Source organism: Euprymna scolopes, chromosome 4 (genome assembly GCF_053919585.1).
Source record: "Euprymna scolopes isolate OS-2025 chromosome 4, ASM5391958v1, whole genome shotgun sequence".
Classification (NCBI taxonomy): domain Eukaryota; kingdom Metazoa; phylum Mollusca; class Cephalopoda; order Sepiida; family Sepiolidae; genus Euprymna; species Euprymna scolopes.
In genome coordinates, this window is record NC_136485.1 from 129,858,414 (window position 1) to 129,882,622 (window position 24,209).

Genomic DNA, 24,209 nt, shown 5'->3' on the forward strand with positions numbered 1-24,209 from the left:
ATATGTATATATATATTTATATATATATGTATATATGTATATATACACATATGTATATATGTATGTATATATATGTATATATGTATATATGTATATATATATGTATATATGTATGTATATATTTATATGTGTATAAATATTTATATATATGCATATATATATGTATATAGATGTATATATGTGTATATATGTATGTGTATATATATGTATATACGTATGAATATGTATATATATCCCTCTCTCTATATATATGTATATAGTATATATATGCATATATATGTTTATACATGTATATATGTATATATATATATGTATATGTGTATATGTGTAAATATATATGTATATATATATATATATATATCTATATATATACATATGTATATGTACATGTATATATGTATGTATATGTGTGTATATATGTGTTTATATATATGTACATATATGCATATATATGTACATATATGTATATGCATATATGTGTATATGCATGTATATATATACTTATATATACTTTTATATATATATATATATATGTGTACATATATGTATATATATATGTATATATGTATATATGAAAATATATGTATATATATGTGTGAATGTGTATATGATATATGTATATGCATATATATATGTGTATGTATGCATACATATGTATATATGTATGTATGTATATGTATATATATATGTATACATACGTATATATATGTATATATGTGTATATATGTATATATATGTATATATGTGTATGTATGCATATATATGTATATATATATGTATATATGTATATACGTATATATATGTATGTATATATGTATATATATCTATGTATATATGTATGTATATATGTATATATATGAATATATATATGTATATATATATGTATCTGTATATATATATGTATATATATTCATATGTATATATATGTATTTATATGTACATATGTCTATATATGTATATATGTACATATGTATATATATGCGTGTGTGTGTTTATTGTATATATATATATATATATATATGTGTGTGTGTGTGTCTATATTTAGATTTTCAGAATGTAAATTTTACAAACAATTATATATATATAGATATATATATATATTCCTATATATACACACATATATATATATATATATATATATATATATATATATACACACACATATAAATAGACATACATACATATATATATACGTATATATTTATATTTATATATAACACAAGAATATATACAAACACATATATACATTTTAAAACATTTATCGCAAACATTTCAAAAAGGGTCCGTCTTTATTTGAGGCTTCTTTGTTTTAATGTAAAATGCTTCGAGTATTCTTAGGCTATGTACATTTCTCTCACACTTAAATACTCTTGTATTTTCTACCACAATTCTTCGAAATTCCGAATAGTTGCAGCCATATCACTTCAAATGTCGTGATATGGAGCTAGAGTCAGAGAGGTGGAGAGTCAATCTTCGCGACAGTGTGTTAGTTGTTGAAGCAACGTAGCTACTTATATTTGAGATACAATCTCCTATTGGACAGATAAATGTCTAAACTACATTGGTCCTTCCCAACAGTTCTAAAACAGAATAATTTCGTGCTATTCAATAATATTTGTCTAAATGAGAAAATGCTGCCTAAATATATACAATATAAATATATATATATATATGTATATATATATATATACATATATATATATATATATATATATATATATATATATATATATATATATATAGTATTATAGGGGTCACTTGGTTTAAATGGATACGGTGCGAGAAGTTATAATATTCCTAGGTCATACACCGGAAAACAGATTTGAACAAAAATGTTAGTTTTAAATAGATATTGCTTAAATAAATAGTATGTAATTATATTGAGGAAATACGCAGATTTAATTGAGTGTCCCATATTAGTCTGTATTATCTTAGTTTATATTAATTTTACCTTCGAGTTTACCATTAAAATATACACTCATGAATATATATCCGGTCGTGCCCAGAATAAAATCATTTAAAATAATGTAAAAAAGCTAATGGAAAAAGAAGAATATTGCGCCGTATATCTGACGTCCATGTCTAATTCAATAATTCACTGTCATGACATAACCTATTTCACTTTATATCTTCCTCTGACTAATCCACACCCACACATACGTATATTCATAATACAAATTACTATATATATATATATATATATATATATATATATATATATATATATATATATATATATATTAATGAAAAAACAGGAATGTAGTTTTTACCTGATATACGCAATGGTAAGCTTCAAGCTAATATAAATAACGATATTTATATATAGAAAATTTAATCCCAACCGAAATAAAAGACGCTCAATACGCACTAGAGTGTGGAGAAGATTAAAACTGTAAGTTTAAGTTTACAATCAAAATTTATTGTTCGATTGAATACTCCATAAGACACTTTACAAAGTCCTTATTCCACGAAGTTTCAAAGAAGGCTATTCTTGTTATACTTCTCATCAGAGAATATAAAGAAATAAGCAAATGTATATTATTTTTACTGTTTTGAAGGCTTTCAAATCGGATTATATGAATCGTCACGCTGGGATTATTTTGAAAGGCATTCTCTCTAAAGAACTGTTTTGCAGTGCGGATACACTTGAGAGGATATTAATGCAAGCTGAAATATTATACGTGGTTTGTTTATATATATATATATATATATATATATATATATATATATATATATTTACATACCAAGCATTTTTTCACTTTTTATTTGAAAATTGATAACTGCAATAAATTATGGTTTCTCTTAATGCATTAACTAGCAAATTCTAGCATTGCTACAAATATAATATGCTGATTTCTTTATGTCTTCTGATGAGGCGAATAACAAGAATATCATTCTTTGAAACTCCTCGGAATAACACCTTTGCAAATTGTTTTTTGGAGTATTCAGTCAGACAATAAATTGTGATTGTAAATTTCGATTTACATTTGTTATCTTCATTCTGTTATATATACATATATATATATATATATATATATATATATATATATATATATATATATATATATATATATATATACGTATATATATATTTATGCGTGTGTTTGTGTGAACGGGTGTTATTACTATTTCAATTATAAATTATTATTATTATAATATCATAATTTTTTTTAAGTAGATACATTGAGTATCTACTGTAATACTACTCTCTGCCTTAGTAAACCATTAGTAGATCGCAAGTTGCATGGATTTATATATATATATATATATATATATATATATATATATATATATATATATATACATATATGTAAATGCTATTATATAAACGGAACTTTGTATGCATATGTATGCGTGTGGTAGTTTGTTCCTTATTAACTCAAAAACCGCTAAGCCGCTTTTTATAGAATTTTACACGAAGGTTTTTTATGTGCCTGTCAGATATTTGTATAGGAATAATCCCAATGAAAGAAGGGACGAGCGATTTAATTAAATATACCATCTTACCCAGGCAAGCATCAAAACTGCATTGTATTACGGTACAAGCACATTATGTCCAAAATGTATGTTGCCGTTTAAAGTATGGCCCCAGGTAAATGATATTTTAAATTCAATTCAAACAATTACCAAATTCAACAGTAATTTATTTTATACGATTTGGATTCGGTTAAAATAAATCTTTCTCTTTAGCTGAAATATACTTAACTTTTGTATTTTTTAACTACATTTCAAGCGAGTATATGTAAATAAATCTGTACGAAATCTACAGCATGTCCTCTACATTGCAATACACACTATAATGTATTGTGAACTAAGTCACTGTGAAGAGGAATGGGCATTTTCTTTCAAATGCATCGCAGTGAGTTCTCAACGTATGCAGATAATCGACTACAATAAAAAATATGAGTTTTAAACATGCGTTGAGAAATGTAGTGTCTTCCTGCTAATATATATATATATATAAATATATATATATATATATGTATATATATACATACATATATATATATATATATATATATATATATATATATATATATATATATATATATATATATACTTCAGAATAAATATATATAACAATAAACTGGTATGGAAACCTGTGATTATATGTCTTGCAAAATATTATTGACAGTAATAATCTATAAGTACTATCCCATCTTAATAAAAATTGGATGATGTACAAGATGGAGCAAATAAATCTAATTTTAGTCATTCAATGAATTTATAAATCCATGAGGCGTAATGGAATAATTTCAAATCAAAATATTTTTATTATCATATGTAAGACAAAGAATACATTTGAAATATTATAACTCCTTATCCTATAGTATTTCGATATCTAACATATCTTCAGAGGAGAACATATTCGCAAATAATTATAATGGTTTAAACCTTATTTTGTAATGTCCGTGGGACATGGAAAACTTCAATTCAAATTGTTTTAAGTGTTTAAATATTATAGAGTAATGGAAAGTTCATGAAAACGATATAAAAATCACATCCTAATTGCATTGTAAAATCTGCAGTGAATGTTTCTCATGGCAGTGAGGTAAAGTGATCCAATCTGTAATTTTAGTAATCCACATCACAAGGTAACATACCGATGTAGGCATTTTCTTGGAGGAATTATTTTATATAATGAGTCCGATAAAAAAATAGTATATAGATCCGGTTGAACTATTAATTAATAGACATATAAATTAATATATGTAATATTTTTTTTTATAATTATAGAGCATGAGCGTCAAATTCCACTCCAAAATAACTTCCAGATATTATAAAATATTTACTTCAAATTGTTCATTTTTTAAAGATGTGCTTTGAAAATTTCTCTCCGTTAAATATTACTCAACCAGTTTATTATTTTCTGACATTTTTAAGGTTGTTTCACACACACACACACACACACACACACACACACACACACACATCTTAGGTGGACGTGTATAATGCATACTCTCTCCTTGTATTATTTTCTTTTTTTGTTTTTTATTCATTTACTTTCAATATAATAGATGCTTTATTTAATAAAAATATGATGCTAAGGCAATGTATTCACCATATTCGTTCCTGTTTACAGTCCAATATAGTCGCCATGTTTGTTTTCGTTTACTATCGAATGTAGTCGCCATGTTTGTTTTCGTTTATCATCCAATGTACACTCCATGTTTGTTTTCGTTTATTATCCAATGTATTCCCCATGTTTGTTTTCGTACTCGCGTACATTTAAGCATCAATAAAACATGCAATAGGCTTTCTCCTTCAAATTCGACAGTTAGAACCATACGATCAGATCCTCTATTTCCTTAGAGTAAACATAACCCTTTCAAGACATTACAAAATCTGCAGAAAAAAAATAAGAATTTGCTAGAATTCTTAAATCGATTTTATTTCTTATGAATTTGTATTAAACAAATTCCAAGTTTAAATGTTAGTAAATAGAAGCTTTGAACTTAACTTAAAGGTACATTATTCAGAACATAACTGTTCGAATAAATCATTAAGTGTCAAATTTTAATGTTTTTTTATTCAAGTTCCAACCGATTTTTTCTTGTTAGCGTGAAGCAGGTATGTCGTCGTCCTTAGTCTGCATCCTTTTAATCCAGTTCTTGATAAACCTCTCCTCATTGTTTGAACTTATATGATTTCTTTGCATTTTCCGCATGTTCAGCTGCACGCGTTGAAAAATTTTCCTTTCTAGCTTTTGGGCAAATACATCGATAAATATACCTAAACAAATATGAATGGAGAGACATGCTTCTTTTTAAATTATATTTCGTTCCTTATGAATACCAGTCCTATTACTTATACAGCTCAATGTAACTAGAAAGGATATACAAATAAAATACAAAAGCTTCATTCCAAATTTCGAGATTTTTACCATCTTACTTTTATTTCTTTTATGGACGTATAAATGAACAATTCTTGACAGCACCTGTTTAGTAACGCAAATTTTTTTGTTTAATTATACTGTCATTTTTTAAAAATGTATTTAGCACTTAAGTTATCAGAAATGAATGAACTGATCGACTTTAAAAAATAAACGGATTATGGGCATGATTGCAAAATCCCATATTAGAAAAGGAAATTGCAACGTTTTCAATTAATTCCGCCATTGTTTCAATTTATCTCGGGCATCGACATAGAAGTCACTTATTTATCAATTGCATTCGTATAATTTAAAATATGAATATTTTATTTAATATTTAACTTTGTTATAATTTGTCTTCATTTAATAAGTTTTGAATATGCCTGACAAATGTCAAATCTAAAAAGTAGGTTTATATATATATATATATATATATATATATATACATATGTATACTAAATTAATTATAACATTTGTACAGTATAATAACTTCTCTTAATAAGATCTAAACATATTACTTCGTATTTTTTTACAAGTACATATATATTTTAATTAATTATAATTCTACATTTAAACATGTTTCTGTGATTTCGATTTTATTATTCTTAATTTATACTGTTGAAAATTAATACGAGAGATTTCGTTATTATGTTGTAAATCTTTTATAAATTATATTTTATATTCAACAAATGCTGATATCTGAAAAGCTAGAACTATAGTTAATTTGTTCTGCGATTGAAGGAAATTGAAAAAAATGATTTTCAGCGAAAGAATATAAAGTATTTTTTTTAAATTAAACTTATAAATATACATATCATTCAAACATGGTAGTGTTTGAATAAACGTTAAGTAGCAGTTTTAATCATTTAGAATTGATTTAAAGCTTCACCGCTTACTCAGTTTCCGAGCAAATTTCAAACAATTCTTATAGTTTATAGATAACCTTCTCAGCTATATATTGAACACAAACTTATCAATTTTCGTCAGTAAATTATGATGAATTTTCTGATGTTCAAACACGTAAAAATATGTAAGGAGCTAAGCGATGTTTTTTTATGACTGGATTCAATTGCAACAACATCGCTTCAGCGACTACTATTACTACTAATATACTACAGAAAGAAATAAAACATTGAAGGAAGGGGGGGAGGTAATTGCAGCATTTTATTGAAAGCAGACGAGTTCCGTACATTGTTTTAATTCCAACAATACCGTGCTTGTAATATATGGTAAAGTGGCAGTTTTAGTCATTTAAAATTGCTTTAAATATTCACTGCTCACTCATTTTCCGACAAAAATGTCGACGACTAAAATGCCAACAATTATTACAGTGTATAGATCACTTTTACAGCTATATTGTGGAAACAAAAATTCTAATTTTTGCTCAGTAAAACAAAAGTTATGATGATTTTTCTGGTGTTCCAAATCGTAAAAAATATAGGGAGGTGAGCGAGATTTTTATGACTGGTTTCAATAGCAACCACGTCGCTTCAGCAACTACTGTTTTTACGTATTCACTAATGAAAGGGAGATAATTTGGAAGAGTGTATTGAAAACAGACGAGCCCCGCACATTGTTATTACATATATATTTACGGGGACATAAAAAAATAACACTGAAATTTTAACAAAGAACAAGTGAATTTATTTGAAGCCTGGACAAATCATGGATTAGAATAGGAGTTTGATGTCATGAAAAGTAAAATGGTGAGTCTGAACATGGAAAAGTAAAAGATGTGTTGTGAAAACTGGAAAAGAAAAAGAATAAGATATACTAGTAAAAATATTATAAATTCTTAACCGAAAATATTGCAGCATTTAAGAATTAAAAAAAAAATTCTATATGCTGCAATATTTCATAATATTAATTTATTATATTTTTTACTCGAACATATTTCCATTTTCTTATCCACTTTGAAATAATACAAATAACGTCGTTATATATATATATATATATATATATATATATATATATATATATATATATATATATATATATATATATATATGATATGTTTTAAAATCATATTGACTAGATTAAAATACAAAGGTTTTTGTAGTTTGGTTAATATTATATGACGGAGCATAATTTTACTTTTCAAATTTTTCATGTATCCAGATTGGCATTTTAGAAGTGCTGGTTACAGCCCTTTATATATATAAAAAAAACTATTGATGTTAATTAGTACAAAACGTGAAAACTAAAATTACAGTTTATGCAAATTATTGTGGGTGTCTGTTTTTTTTTTACTTTATGGAGTAAGTCGTAATTTACGTTATTAATCTTTGATAATATAAGAGTTAAGGAATTGAAAACAACACACATACATATAAGCTAATATTTATCGAATATAAAGAGTAAAACTCATAAAAATGGCATGAGTGAGAATTAATAGAGGATATAGCATACATGAATGTGCCAAGTATTAATCCTAAATTGGATGAATGGAGGGAAATAGATAAATATTTGGAATATAGAGAGGGATTTGTTTGGAATTAATGTATATAGTAATATTGAATGGTTTTAAGGACCGGTTCTGATAAAGCTAGTGTAGTTATGGATCTATTTAGATATTTACATTAAAGCGTGCATTTATGTAGGATATTACTATAGTTTTCGAAAGGTGTTGGAAAAGGATTTAAGCGTGAGGAGTGTCTAATTGACAAAGGATGTGTTATTGGTAATGCCTTCACTTAGTTGATAATTTCGTAATAAAGAGGTTTACATTTAAGAAAATAGAATAGGACTATAAGAGTAGACAGGTTCTGTTTTTTAGGGGTCCACGGTTAAAAATTGGTGTTGTGATTATCTTGCAAGTTCATTGTAATATGCAGTCAATGATATCTTATCTTTATAATTTGAATGAATGTATGAAATTTTATGACCAGTATGACATTGCTTTAAATATTGCTAGTTGAATCTATGTGAACTTCGTTAGTGGTATGATCATTTTTGCTCTAATATTGCCTAGAAATATAACGGACGTAGATTTGGGGTATATAATAATGATAGGTTTAAGGTTATTGGAGAGAATATTAACATATATATATATATATATATATATATATATATATATATATATATATATAGTTGGTGTAATCCTTATAGAGTGGCTAAGTTCCTTTGCAAAAATTTAGCGTAACAACTAGGAATCGTACTATTTTTATAATCGTGATATTTCCCCCCTGATTGATTTTTTTGAATTCATTTGTATTATTTTTCATCTTATCACATTAAAAGATGCCCGCATTTTTTTTTACTAGAAAAATACTATTATCTCTTTGTAAGCTAATCGTTTCAACTTCTATAACTTTTGATAGATTGTATAAGGTTATATACTCTATCTAAATCGGTAATTTATGCAGTGTCAAGAGATACACAAGAAATATAAAATACTCCAGTTTGATTTTTAATTCATGGTGCATTTCTGCCGATCAGGACAGTTTTTCTGCATTTTCATGCAGCATCATTTCGTAATTGATCTTGTTGATAAGAGAATAAACAGATTTCATGGCGTCATTGAAGTGTACTTTAGTAATAGAGGGATTGTAATTTTCGATATGGAATTGAATGAATGGGCATTTGCCCTGTTTTTATCCTATAGAAACAACTGATTCCATCAGTTATATTGACCGAATTGTTTAGATTATATGTGCCATTGATCTGAAAATTAATTACTCCAAGATTATTTACTGATTTTTCCAATTTCGGATCTTGTAGTTTTTTGTTTGTTGCTGAAATCTTGTTACGAGAATGCATGTTTCTTCTTTACTAATATATCACATAATTGGATTTTCTGCCCGAGTTAATTACTTTTTCTACTAAATAAAACTTTGATTTTTATAATAACTTGTAATATTCCGTTCAAATGATTTCAAGTATTCTAGCTTGCTTACATTATAAAAATTCTTGAGTTTACCTGTCTTAACAAGGATATCGTTTGCATTTTAAAATTATCTTTACATCCTTGTATAATCCGTTAAGAAAATAGTTTTTTCCTTGACAATATCTGCCAGATGTGCCTCGATGAAATCCTATTGTTCAACATGAGGTGCGGACTACTGGTTTTTAAAACAATCATTGGGATATTTATTCATTGAGTTGTTACAGGAAAATCGTGCCTTATTTTTATCTTTTTGGAGTAGATATTCTACTGCCATTGTGAGGATGAGTGGTTAATTATATTTGTTTTTGATTTGAGAGTTTATAAGACGGGATCTTCATGTTGAATTTTTCAGTGCTTATGAGTTTAAAACCTACGTTATAATAGTGCTCAACAAAAAAAAAGATGGAATAATCAGAGGTTATAATTTCCTCCCATGTAATATTAATTTATATATATATATGTATATGTATATATTTATATATTTATATATAAATGTGTACATACGTATGTATATATATATATATGTGTGCGTGTATATATAGATGTGTGCATATATAAATATATATATACATATATATATATTTATATATTTATAAATATATATATTTATATATATATGTGTATATATTAATATACATATATATTTATATATTAATATATACATATATATAGATATATATGTACATACGTATATATAAATATATATATCTATATTTATATATTCATATATATATACATATATATGCATATATATATATATATAAATCTATGCATATATTTGTTTATATATATACACACATGCACACACACACACATATATATATATATATAAGCCTGAAGATTCCTATATATATTCAGTGTAGCTTTATCGCCATATATATTCTATAAATTACTAACTAGTTCTACCTACGTATTGTGCACTTTGAAGAAAATACTTAAAAGTTATGCATAAATTTATACTTTTTATATTAATTTTATGTGAGTAAATGTAATAGTTATATATATATATATATACATATATACACACACACACACACACACACACATATATATATATATATATATATATATATATATATATATATATATATATATATATATATATATAATTATATGTATTGTAATTAAGCCCGGCTTTACTCGGGTCCAATGTTCTGTAAATTACTTGCATTACAGGTAAATAAATTTTCTGTAAGGTTTCACATGTTTAGACCAAAATTTCTTGGACACCAGAGAGGTCATTTTTTAAACTTTGACCCCAATATTTTCCCCGTAACATTTATTATTTTGGTCTCAAATGAAAATAACCAGTGTTCCCCATTTCCAAGTTTCCTTCATCTACAATTTCAAGTCTTTACACCCAAAATTGGCGGATGAATTTTGTAGAATCTACATAGATCAACTCTTTCAACTTTGCCTCTTTGGCCGCCAAAATTTTACCCCAAAATTGATTTAAAATGCTTACCGCATGTATGAATACCCATTATGTACACATTTCAAACGTTTAGACGCAAAATTTGCTAAGTAGTTTGTTAGACACCACAAAATTCAAACCATTTGAATTTTTACTCCTTGGCAGTTTTAGTATTCGACACAATCTGATTTGCTTGCCCTATATCGGAATACCCTTTATGTAAAATTTCATCTGTTTATACCAGAAATTGGCTGAGTAATTTGGTAGAGACGGCAGAGGCCAATTTATTTTAAATTTGACCCACATTCTTAACCCTAACCATTTATTTTTGATCCATGTCCAAGTAACTTAAATTTAAAATTGAAAGGTTTACACCCTAAATTCACTAAGGAATGTGTTTTCAAAGGTTAAATCCTTGAATTCTGACCCGTTCATAGTCAAATGTCAGATTGAAAACGTATTTAAAAGATTATCCAAAATCTTAATGCTCCTTACGTCAAGCATCGAGTCGCTAGACTGAAAATTGGCAGAGTTATTTGGTAGGGAAATGTACACAGACTCACGCACAGACAGACGTATTTACTTTGTATATATATATATATATATGTATACATATATATATATATATATATATATATAACGATTTGTCTCTGTGTGTACAAAACGACATTACGATATTATCTCTAAATATTTGCCCAACGGCCTTGAACCTGCATATACATGTTATTTGGAAACGCAGAACACTTTAATTTTGTGTTTAGCAACGAAATAACGGGTTAAGATTAGTATAAAAAAAAAAAAGTTTCAGTTCGGAGTATGTAAACAAAAGCGGTTTCTCATGCGCATGTGCAAAAATATTTATTGCTTAAATCGCTTTATTTTAATGAATATCTGTCCTTAGCACATTTTGATATTTTGATAAATATCTGTCCTTAGAACTAACGGTACGAACTGTGGAGCGCAAAATATCTAAACAGGCTGCAGCGGTAAAAGTTTCAGTTTCTATCCTAGCTGATTGCATTTTAGTCCTATTTCAATAACTTGGATATAATTACTATGCATTTAATACGATATAATTGTCAATAAATAATTCGCTCTTTATTAAATATACATAATCTGCCTCGAATAGAATAAAAATTGCGTATTCTACTAATGAGATAGGGCGAGCAACCTGCTACTTATCTTAATATATCGTCGCTCTCATTACTAGCTTGGAATTAGAGCTAGTTTAGGCACACACACACACACACACACACACACACACACACACATATATATATATGCATATACATAAATATGTAAATATATATGCATATACATAAATATATATCTATATATATAATGTGTGTGTGTTTGTAATATTTTTTTGTGCTTCTGTGTATGTGTCTGAAATGTCTTAGTAAAAATATGTTCATTTTTTCAAGAGGATTCTGATGTCTTGTTTTTTTATATATGAAATTTTATGTCCATATTTTATACGCAGATGATCTTAATCCCCTCGTATTCTAAAAGCTCCAATAACAATTATTATTTTTCTGAAATTTGTGTTCTCTGTTTTGTAATTAAAACACTTTTAATCTTTTTATTTACGAAAAACAACACTATCAACTATAAACATACGATTATTCTCACTGTCTTGTGTATACATGATTTTGAATATTTTTATTCATCGCATGTAATTTCTTCTGAAAGACATGTGCATTTCTGAGTGATAGCAACCACCCCTCCTTGTTTACCCAGGCTTCCTTTCTGCGATGGAACTATTTTACGCAGGCTTTCTTTCTGCGATGGAACAGTAGTCTTTTATTTTTAATCTAATTTATGCTTTTTATATTTTTAAATATTTTCGACAATTATTTCTCTTTTCTAGTTATAGTTTTTACTCTCTCTCTGTAATCCTTAGAAGCCGTGAAAATAGCACCGAACACATCAAAAATTTCTGACGCTTTGCTTTAGCTTTTAATCTCTCACGTAACTGGATGAAAACAAGGTTACACAGATTAAACGATTACCATTTATATTATATTTTGCAATTCACTGAAGTCATAGCCACATACAAAATGCTCCTCAACATGATTGATACAATTCGCTGGAATTGCAAAGCATTTTTCACACAAGACGAACTTGTCGTAATTATGATTGTGGAGATAGAATAACACAGGTTAAATATTGCGTACAACATTTGGAGATGTAAGGGAATTGTCTTTCTTATAGTGGAATGGTTTTCGAACAAGAAATACAAAGGCATTGGTTATGTTTATTATCCGAAACTGAAATTAAGTCTCATATCAAGAGAAGAGGTTCACGTGAATAAAGTCTTATAATATGGAGTATGCTACTGTCTAAAAGATATTATTGCGTTGGCCTCGATTATTGTTTACAGAGATGGGTTGTTGGTTATTAGATAACTTTGAAAACAAGCCAATCTAAGAGCTCGTGTATAAATCCTATTCAATAAATAGTGTTGATTTGCACACATAAATATATACGTCTGAACCCTATATGCAAAGCATAAACGCAAAGTTTCTAAGATTTTATAGAAGAAATACAAAACGTTTTTGTGTTTACTTAATATCAAGCTTGGCTATTATTACACTACATAAAATATAGAAAATGCTTTGTCGTGTGAATATACACAACTTATAACGTGCTTTGGCCATTTACTTGCTCAAATTTGGAAAATATTCAGTTTTCAAGGTTTGCTCGATTTAATATCTAAAAGTTAGAATAGAATTATATTTCTATAGAAGTGTTATAGAAAGAGGAATAGGAAATCGTACGATACTAACAAAATATTAATTTCATAATGCAACATTTTTATACTTAAACGCAGGTGTGCTGAGATGCCAAGCGAAGACATGTTTTTATTACTAAGTTAATTAGTATTTCTGTAGGCTTTCTTTAAAATAACTATATTTCTTGTTGTTTTAAATACGCGTAGTAATAAAATAACAGTTATTAGGTGTATGTATGTGAACGCAATCAGAAGATGAACAAAAACAGTTTGCAGCACGAAGTAACCCACGGTCTAAATACGTCACACAATTACCTCGTGAAAATATATAGGAGATCTTGCGAGCTTATCATACTGAGAAGGCTAGAAAATTATCTAATTAGCAGTCTAGATTAGATAAAATTCTAAAAATACTCCATAAAATGAACGAAAATTCTTACAATTAAAATGTCTTTATACTGCATCAAAATGATTACTCTATTGATAAAGATTTCCTTTTAAATACAAAACTTAATTATAAATTATATTGGACCAGATGACATTACGTAGTGTTGCCGGGGGCTATTAATGTTAGTGATGTGGACTAAAGTTTGATATCACAGAAAGCTTAGGTATAAGAAAATTATAATTACTAAAGAGCTTACAAGCATAAGATAAAGGGTAACGGTTCATACTTACCTACCAATAATGGTATCCGTACGCGCTGTGTCTTACTAATACTCCCGCTGATTCTTCGGTATTAAAATCATGTCCCAAGAGATGGCTATCTTAAATCGTAATTAATTAATCGAAGCGTGCATGCTGTAGGCATGTTTCGGTCTCACAACACCATCACTTTCAAGATTTTCTCTTTCGACAAATACAATAAAACTGTTAATACTTATTCCTCTTGGAATTTACGTCGAGTGAATGTGTATTTTACCGAACGTCGAGCTTACGGCGAGGCTTTGGGCGTCTCGAGATCGAAGTGAGCGAATATTACTTCGATTGGCTTTTTAGATGTATTTTGTTGAGAGAGCTCTGATTCCTTCGAACAACATTTATTGAGCTGGTTCATATATGTCGGTGGGTATGTTCGATCCCTGGATAGTATATATCAGTTTGTTAAGATAATGCTCATTTTTCAGAAGGTCATGTGTTTGTAAGGCTTAAAAAGTATTTCATACCAAGGACAGAAGTATTTCTCATACGGCGAGTCGGTTTTCTTGAACTTCGCTTCGAAACCAAACTTAACTAATATTGCTAACATTGTTTCTGCAGGCGATTGGCTTATATGAAGTTTCTGAATATGGATTATGCTATACACCTGCAGAAACTGTCGAATTCTTCTTCCCATATGTGCTCCTACTGCCATTCTTAAAGTTCTCTTTACAGTGTCTACGAATATCTCGGCTTGAGCATTCGACCGGAGTAGATGCTTGTAGTTGTAATGTGGTCCATTGATACGCCTTGTAAATGTCTTTCAATTCAATAAATGTGAATTGAATGCTGTTATCTCTCACGACACTATCTATCCCTCTAAAACCTGTGAATAGCTTTTGTAAAAATTCGAGCGTGCAGGTGGTGCTTGGTCATTTTATTGTAAGACCTCAGACCATTTGGAGTGCTTATCCACAAAAATGAGTTGATACATATTTTCCGAGGACTCTGCAAAATGCACATTAATTCTCTGTCATGTATAGTCTGTTTGGCCATGGTTTGCACGTCGTAGTTTAAGATTTTGTTGCAAGCCGCAACCCATGTAGGATTTTACTATGTCTGCTATATCGTTATCCATGTTTAGCCAATATGCATGAAGATTTTCGTATGGTATTCCCCGGATGTTTCCTATGAAAATCCTTGATATTTTTGTAGGCTATTTGGAATCACTGTAAGGTCATTATATACTAAGACATAATCACAGAGAGAGGAACCTTTAGACACATTAAGATATTTATTGTGATTTTTGTTTTGGATGAATGCTATGAATTCATCCTCTTGAGATCTCTTTAATAGCAGGCAGATAAACTAGAGGTTATTTGACTCTTTTCGCTATCATGTTTTTAATTTCGCAATCAAACCATTGTGTAGCAATAGTTCAGACGTCGAGAATGATGTTATATATTTGGAAATGAGTCACGATTAGCTGTTCACGTGTAAAATATTTTTGATGTCAAGAATTCGATCTTGGATATGTTGTTAAGAAGATAACGCAATTGAACCCAGTAGTAGGAGCAGTCTTCCATGTAAGGATCTGAAGAATGTTCTTACCTTCCTCGAGCCTCTTTCTATATTTTAGTATATTGCATCTTAACTAATAGTAGGCATCCGCTAGCGTGTGATACAGATTTCGCGAACCATCTGGCACTTTATGGAAAACGCAAGCACGGTGCCGTATGAGTTTGCATAGTAAATTGTCTTAGGAAACTTTTTTCTTTTATCTAAATGTTTGCAAGTAAGCCGAGGTGTTTTCTGTATTTTGCTGCGAATATTTGTAAATGTAGACAACTAGTTGTTAAAGAAGTGTAGGGATGAAAGAAATTAAACATATACCTTTTAGTCAGGATCCAAAAAAAAAATGTTTCGCATTTTTTTAATGCTTGGGATTTTTTTTTTGTTTGCATAAGAACGTGCTGTTTTTTTAAAGGAAAACAACTCGCCCCGGTAAACTTGAATATAAAGAATTAATTTTAGTGTTTTTTTTTATTAAATTCAAAATAAGTCAATAAGTTATTTTTAATTATTTTCCTTTTTATTAATTGTGTTACCAAACTAATCGTGAACTATTGGCGTTGATTTTATTATATATGTTTGAAAAATGAAAACTGTGACTCTGTTGCATATATACCTGCTGACAGCGAACGCCACCTCCGTTTGTTTGTTTTGTTTGATTATGTACCTTTCTTCTTTAATCAAGTCTTGCAGAAAATGGAGTGTTTTGTTTTATTTATAACTCAAATTCTATTTTGTTTTTCAATGTAGGTCCTTATTTTGCGTTTATTCGAACTTGAATACATTGTTGGATTCCTGTTTATAGGCCGGCTGATAAATTAAATATAAACTAGATTTATTGGCAGTCAACAGCGTATAATAATATAAGCTCCTTTAATTGGAACGAGTGTTTTGTGCAAATTGATAATTGCATAAAGTAAAATTTCTGAATTGAATACTGATACTGGGAATGCCTCTTAATTCCTACTTGTATATTAGACGGATGTACTAATTCTTAGTTCGCATAATTTAATAATTACAAATGTCTATACTTAATTATTTATAATATCTATATAAACACGGATGGAGTACTGCTGCCACATCTTGGCAGCAGCTGCTAAAAGCAGCCTATCCTACCTTGACAGAGTACAAAATAGACTTCGTGGCTTAGTGGGGGATGCTATTTTCTTTTCCCTGCAGCCTCTCTCCCACAGAAGAGACGTTGCGAGACTGTCTTTGTTTTATCGCTATTTCGATGGCAAGTGCTCGTCTAAGCTCCAATCTTTGGTCCCCCCTCGCCAATCTTTCACGAAAAACACCCGTCTAGCTGATACTACTGTCACTAATTTTCCCACTCATTATATGTGCCTAAATCCAAACGTAGCTCCATGAGCAGAGCTTCTTTCTTAGAAGTGCACGCCTGTGGAATTCTCTTCCGTTTGCTTGTTTCCCACATGACTACAACTTGGATGTCTTCAAGTCCAACATAAACACATTCCTGACAAACCGCCCCATTAAATAAGACACTATATCAAATCTCCAATACTAATGATTACTATGATGCTATCCCATTGATTATGTACACGCAATAACCCTTATCCGCGAGTGGCTTCCGTGTCTTTATAAGTGGTGACCTCCATGTAAAAATAAAACAAAAATAACATACATATATATGTTCATGTATAATATATATATATGTATATATATATATATATATATAAAGAGAGAGAGAGAGAGAGAGAGAGAGTTAGGTGGAGTGAGAAAGAGTAAAATAGATAGTACAATATCCAAATAGTAAATAAAGTATTCGCTAAATAAATAAATAATCAAATTTACTATTTGTTATTTTTTTTTAAAGAGGGACTTACTCTTAAGTGTATTAAAAAGTATCGTGTTATAATACTCGAGGGACTTTTTTTTTAATATTTAAGTTACATATATTGCATATCATTATGAACAAGGCCGATATCCATTAGTCGCGTGCCCTCGTGTAATGGATGGATGTGTGAATGTAGGATTGACATGTAAGATAAACTAAAATGATCGAAAAATTGGCTGAAATGTCTTAAATAAATAAAAAGTAAATGGCTTAGAATGATTTTAATGAACTTAAGGATGAATTAAACGCCCTTAAGAATGACTTGAACGCTTATAAATTACTGGAACCCTCCAGAAACTACTTGAATGATCTGGAGAATGACTTGAGTGCCTTTGAGACAAACTGGTTGTAAAGTGGGTGATCATTTTACATTATTAATACATAAAAGTGATCCCTTACTTTATATCACAAAATTATTTGATTAAGGAAATTTGAAACGTTATTTTCATATTCAGGAACCCCGAACACCAATAAATAGTGGTATAATAAACATAAAACGAAACAAAAAGTACGTGTTATGGACCGACCGACCGACCGAGTGAATTATAGAGTTGCTTGCACACGACTAAAAAAAACTATTCTGTGGTATGCATAAAAAAAAAATTATTATCCGTCGGGCGGTCGGTATGTAACACATTTACTTATTAGTTACAAACAAGTGCAGCATCGGTTAAGAACAGATACTACACTTAGGAAAAGTTACATTTTGGACAAGTTTCAGAAAGGTCTAATGGATAGGTAAAAATTTATGGGAGAAAAAGTGTCATTATTTGAAATTTTGGTTCATCTTTTACCCCTTATGAGCCCCTTGGAATGCTGAATACCAGTGACAATGGACAAACTATGCAGTTTTACACCGTAACACATGTATATTTGAATTCAGTATTATAAATATCAAGTGTTTTATGAGAAATATGAAAATAGGGCATTTGTAGCACTAAACGTCCCCGGGGGATGCCAAGCAGAATTTTGCTAGGGTCACCCATACTGAATTAATATTAAGAACAATGCCCTGCGCATTTTGGACAATTTTCAGAAAAAGGTAATGGATAGTTCAAAATGTGTGGGGGAAAAAAGTGTCATTTTTTTTGTTATTTTGGTACATTTTTGACCCCTTACGAGCCACTTGGAATGCCGGATACTAGTGACAATGGAAAAGTGCTGCTTCACACCTTAACACATGTATATTTACATGCAGCAATATGGAAAACCATTATATAGACATGTCAAGTTTTTGTTGAAAAATATGAGAAGCGCGCCAGAAGAAAGAGCGTTTTCAGCACCAAAAAAATCCCTGGGGGACGCAAACCAAACTTTTGCCAGGGTTCCCATACTGAATTTATATTTGCCATATTTTAGGCAAGTTTCCGAAAAAATCTAATGGATGAATCCAAACTGTCATTTTTGGCCATTTTTTTACCCCTTTTGTGCCCCTGCGGGTAAAACAGGATTTTTCGAAAAAAAGAAAAAAAATACTATGCACATGTATATATTAAAATATAATTTGTGTCAAAATTTAAGGAAAAACTAATGGACGGTTATCCGTCAATCATCCGGACTATCAGACAGACGGCCCCATTTAAAACATAAGTCCCTCGCTGATAAATCGGGGACAAAAATGTTACTCCATACCCCTTGCTTAAAAAAAAATGTAAATGTGTTCAAGACCGACAGATGGAGTGACTTGCATTCGACTAAAAATGCCTTAGCATGGAAGTGTTGCCCCTTCCATTGCCTAGGAAAAGTAACAAACGTAAGTGCAGCATCTGTTAAGAACATATACTACACTTTGATCTTAGCCATGTGGCCAAGGAAAAATTACAAACGTAAGTACGTCATTTATTAAGAAGAGATACTACATTTTGATCTTAGCTATGTGGCCAAGGAAAAGTTACAAACATAAGTAGAGCATATAATAAGAGCAGATAATACGCTTTGATCTTGCCCAAAAGGCGAGAAAAGATTATTTATTTGCTCCCCTACAGGGCAAATTAAGCACAAGCAAGGCCGATTTTTACTATGAGGAGTGAACGGAAAATGGGGACCAACTCATCGGGAAGTAGGGAAGCTGGATAGTGACAATTATTATGAAGGGTTTCCCTACATTGACCAAGGTCTTATATATGGGGTGGCCCCCACATATGGTCTTTGCTTGCAATATTTGCCGAAAGGCATGCTACCCTTTGATCTTGGCCAAAAAGCTAAAAAAAGGGTATTCATTTTCTCACCCCCCGAGCAAATTAGGCACAAGGCCGATTTTTAATGTGAGAAAAATTGAAACAAAACTGGGTGAGATAGATTTTTTTTTCCATTTTGGAAATATTGTTGTTGTTTCTCAGCCTATTGTTTTATTAATGGTGTGTGTGTGTGTGCGTAAATCGTAGTCCGCATTAACGCTGGAGGTCTTTTGAGTTGTTAGCTCAAACGCCCACGATGGCAATTGTAGGCCAAGATTTGGCAAAAAAAAAACGACCAGTGCGGATGATGTAAAGATTCGGCATGTGGAAATCTGACACCTCCAGGCATAACCATCGCTTACTTTCCTTGTCCACAGCTTGCACAAGTTTACGTCCGTGCCAGTTGGTGTTTCCAGCTGCTAACTTAAGGCTATAAAATTAATGTTGTTTTGTTTATTTTCTGACGTTAAATTACGAAATGGTGTGCTTTTTTTTTTACTAATTTATTTTCTTTTCTTCCTCTTCCAAATTGTCGTCTGCTGATTTTAATTTTCAACTCGCGCGAACGCGCCTCGCGTTGAAAACCATCGCACTACATTGTCATTGGTTCAGCGTTATGTCTCGTCAGACGGCTGAATTGTCTCGGCGACGCTTGGCTTTCTCCGGCTGTTGACATCATATTCCGGAGAAAGCCGGACGTGCGCTGAGTTACGTCTGGATCACTCTCTGCATGAGTAGAAACCTTCTGTATTTGTTATTTTTGCGTTATACGGGTTCTTTTCACTGTATTTAGTAGTTTTACCCCGATATAATTGATTAGTCGGTTTATAATTGTTTATTTTTGATAAAAAGAAATTCCAACCATTGAATTATAAGTGGGTTGTTTGCTATAGGTATAGGTAAATGTGCATTGAACATATTGCATTATAAAGTTAAATTCAAATTTTGATGTATCATTTAATTTAAACGCGACAAAAAACAATTGGGACGCTGAAAACGTACACAATAAAACAATACGTTGTAAAATGCTCTTATGTTTGTTAACGGGTTAATGTAGATTTATTTGTATGAATACTGCGTTACAATAACTGAAACGTAATACAGAAATGAACGATGTAAAAAAAATGCAGAAAGTATTAACAATTTTTTTATTTTGATAATTTAAACGCGAATAAAAACACAATGTGGACGCTGAAAATGGACGCAATGAAACAATACCTTGTCAACGGGTTAAAGTGGATTTATTTGTTAGAAAATTGTGACAGCATAGTTGTAATACTGATTAGTTGCAAAACATCCCTACCCTTCCCATGTAAAAAAATAATTTCTAAATAATAGCGTTAATATTTTAGTGCGCAGGCCAAATTCTGCAAAAAGTAGCGATTTATGTTTATTCGTTTACGCTGTTATGGGTTTACCTTTATGTACGTATACGCAACCGGAAGTCGTAAATCGGATTTTGGGTTACAATACCCGTTACAAGGTCATTTTAGTTTTATAATCATATAGATTTAATATAAAATATATATATGTGTTTTTACCATATATGATATCATATACATCGCTATGGCATAATTATTACCATAAATCGGTATTTTGTTTTAATTTACCCACCCCTCGGCATTCACTTTTGATTTTTCGTCTTTTATATGTTTTGGGGGACTTTGAGAACGACTATTGCATTTATTTCTTGCGCAAATGAGTAGTTATTAATATTTGAAGACATTGAGTATCCCACGTAATCACTACAGTTTGGCAAGAAAGATGGCCGACCGTGCATTTACTAACAAACACCAAAAAGAGCCCAACGAGACAATAAAAAATGACCCTAGCCCTCCTTTCACTTTCTCATGATTGGACAAATACTTATTTTTATTATAAAAAAAGAGATTTATTTTCGTTTTTTGACACGAACCGATTTTTTCTTCTGACACCAAATCTGATAATCAAACCCGTCGCAAATTTACCGTGTGCATGGTATGAACTACTGGACCCTGGGCCTTTTTGAAGAAATGTTAGTTTCAATAAAGTGGGGGATAATTTTTCTATGATAATTTAACCTAACATAAGCAGCCACACGTTGCCCCCCCCCCAAAGAAAAACATTTTGTTTATATTGGGGCGGGGAGGATGTCGGCGGCGGCCGGGGAGATGTTGGGATGTTGTTGTAATTTTATTATCTAGAAATGGTTCCTGTGAAGGTGTGTTTTGCAATGAACATAAATAAAAGACAATTTCAGACGTTTACAATCATTGGCGTAACTAAGAGTGCAGAAAAGTCCCGTGCGATGCGCGGGTATTTTTGATAGTATATATATATATATATATATATATATATATATATATATATATATATATATATATATATATATATATATATATATATATATATATAAGGGGTAGTCACCAACAATGTGTATTTTTTAACATTATTTTATTATTTCGTGTCTTGGTTTTTCATTGAGAATTATGTTTAGATCATTGTAATAATGTTTTTAGATCATTGAAATCGTTTTTAACGCGTTTACGACCTTCTGTGAAGCGTCCAGTGCAAAAATTATTTTCAAAATGTTTTGGAGATTTAAAAATAGCATTTTCGTAGTTCATTTGAAATATTTCCAAGAGGTGGAAACGTGTAAGTGTCTACTATTCATTGGATTGTTAAATTTTGATTAATGTTTTATCGACTGTGGTCACTCCTGTGTTGTGTTTCTCTCTCTCTCACTCTCTCTTTCTGCTTGTGTTTTTCTTTTCATTTAGGGTAGCATGTGTGTGTGTGTTTTCTTATATTGTTTTGAAGAATATGTCTACTGTTTTATAATATTATGAAGTTATTTTCTTCCCTAGGAAGATGACTGTTATCCCAGGTCGTAAATAATGTGTATGTGTACGGAGAGGGAGAGAACAAGCTCTTGTGAAATTAGGGTAGGAGTGCTTTCATTCTATTTTGATATTTATTTTTTAGATTCTTAGATTTTAGTATTGTGACTTTCCGTTTCAGTCTTAAACTGTTCGGGTATTCTTTATATTATGTTTGTTGAGATACCATGTGGGTATGGCCAGACCCAGGATCGGTTCCTAGTGTGGGGAAGATCTCGTTCCCCAGAGGGGAGGGGGTCAATTTCAGGGTATAGGTATTGGGAGGGGGATGATGGAAGGGATCAAAGGTGTCTCGGTCATGAGAGACTTTTCCTCCACAGACTGAAGGGGGATCGAGGTGTTAGAACAGATATTATGCTATTGTTCTAGTTTTTTCCTCGTTGGAATTTCTTAACCCATTATATATATATATATATATATATATATATATATATATATATATATATATATATACGTATATATATCATTATCATTGCGAATTACCAAAGATATTAAGAGTTTTGAGTAACTGTTTGAATACAAATACAGCAGATAACTGATGAATAAGCGGGTTTTACAATTTCTGATAGCATACGGTTTTTCGGGAGAATCGTCAGCAGGCAACAGGATATTTACTACATTATCACAATTAAAACTACGAGATAATTCCTCGGGGAGTCGGGCCATGGCAACGGACCACACGAGTATTTTCCATTTTTGAGTTTATCCTCTTGCGTGGAAAAGATGTAAAAATGTTATTCCCCATTCCACATTGGTCGACTGCCAACTATTTAATGGTGGATCCATACGAAGGGAAGCTTCAACTGTTGGCAATGAAACTCTGTCAAACATATGTTTATGCAAAAGTTACAAAAAATTTATTCTGGTGTTGCTGCTATTTTATAATTAATCCAAAGTAGTGTCAGATAATCTTGTTCCTCACATCCTAATGATTAGTACTGGTTAATATTTGTCTGCCTGCACATCAGAATAACCTGTCGATGAAATACACTGTCTGCTATTATTGTTCACGTATACATATGATATAAATTGCACGAGGATAGGACGCATTTAAGTTTTTAATAGAGTACTACATTTTATCTTTTATCCACAACAATGAAGTAGAACGTATTTTAGATTGAAGCAAGGTTTAGTTTTGTCACAATCCAGAATACTACTTTTTTGAAAGATGGTTTTTC